This window comes from Rhinolophus sinicus, linkage group LG09 (genome assembly GCF_036562045.2).
Source record: "Rhinolophus sinicus isolate RSC01 linkage group LG09, ASM3656204v1, whole genome shotgun sequence".
Classification (NCBI taxonomy): Eukaryota; Metazoa; Chordata; class Mammalia; order Chiroptera; family Rhinolophidae; genus Rhinolophus; species Rhinolophus sinicus.
In genome coordinates, this window is record NC_133758.1 from 100,222,676 (window position 1) to 100,224,404 (window position 1,729).

Here is a 1,729-nt window from a genome sequence, read left to right on the forward strand (position 1 = left end):
TTCTGCCCGCATTTGGCCATGAGAACCATTCAGAATTTCCCTTGTACGTAACGAGTACAAGCTGGGTGTTGGGGGAGGGTCTGGGCCCGGTGGAGCCTTCCTGGGCAACAAAATGTGGACTGGAGACGAGGAATACGGAAATGAACGCAGTGCTGGGGTATTGGTGGAAATCTCCAAATGTCGTTTAATGATTGTCTACTCCACTCAGAGGCTTCTCTTGTACCAGATACTTGTGGTATATTTTTAACAGGTATTCCATGGAAAACAAAATGTTTATTTTAAATAAGTGAATGAAATTCTATATAGCATAGACTTATATACAAAACTATTTAATCACTTCGTACTCTTACTAGTAGGAAAATGTATTGTGTAATAGACACTATTGTAATTTACACTGAAATAGCTGAAGTAATTATGACAATTGATACAGTTAATTTCCCTTTGTCAAACCCGTATATGGCATTTAAAAGTATATTTTCCAATAAAAAGATGATTGGCAGATTATTCTTTAAGTATGTGGGAATTATTACATGATATAAAGAGTATTTACATTTTTTTTTCTTTTAAGAGAAACTTATTTTGTAATTTTGTGTGAAGGAACCGGAAGGTGTCAGATCATCCATTTTAAATGCAACTGTTCTTTCTAATAGGTTTTTTTCCTGCCTAGCAAATCCAACTTTTCAAACGTAAATTTACTTTCACAGTATTTTCATTCACGGTTTAACTTAGGAAAATGTTTTTACTTTATCAAATAGAGGAGACAAATGTGTTTTTGTATAATGTTTAGAACTGTTTTGTGAGCTCTATCTTGAACATTTTGGTGAAAATTTAAGTTTATGGCTAGGTTTAACTTTTGAAAGGAGCTTGTTTCCTTTTGATGTTTTTAAAAAGAGAACTTTGGTTCTAAAGAAAAAATACGTATTCCTTTATGACTTCTGTGGTACTCAAAATATCAAAAATTGTGAATTTATTTTTCATGGACCTGTTGCATGCGATCAAAAACTATTTGGAAAAATATGCTTTTCATTCATTTGTGTGGTTTTCTAAATACTTCTTTAAATGTTATAAACGAGTCTACTGATAATTTAGCGTTTAGTAATTTTCATAAAAACAAATTTTGTATGTTTAGCTTGTTTCCAAAGTCAGTTGAATGGTGCCTTCTGGATTGCTGACTGAATTTGCTGTTATTAAAACTGAGACCAAAGGAAATATCTACTTCCAAAGCATGGGATAAATTGTTTATTTTCCATAAATACTAGCCCATGCTTGTCTGTCACTATCAAACAAATCTAACAGCTGGAATTTAAAACAAGTGTGTGCTGTTTTGATGAAATATGTTCCTAGGACTCTTGTGAACTTAATCTGTGTATTATTGTAACAAACTGGATACTCCGTCTAGGACCTTAAAAACATACACGAGTTATATAAGCTCACACATCAAAAAAGGAGGTGGACACAGTCCACTTCGAGTCTTCCAAGCACTGAGAGATAAGTATACACTAAATGGCTGAGTAAAAAAAGCATAGGTAATTGTTTTTTACTGGCATTTCAACTGCAAAAATAACTTTGGTGGATTTTCAAGAATGAATATAAAGTCAATGTAACTCGCAATCTTTTAATGAATCTCCCACAAGAAATTAACTATGTATATGGGCTACTCCAAGTTCTTCCTGAAACAGTTGCAGCTCCTAATTAAGGTTAACTTCACGAAGAACTCCCACCCATTGTA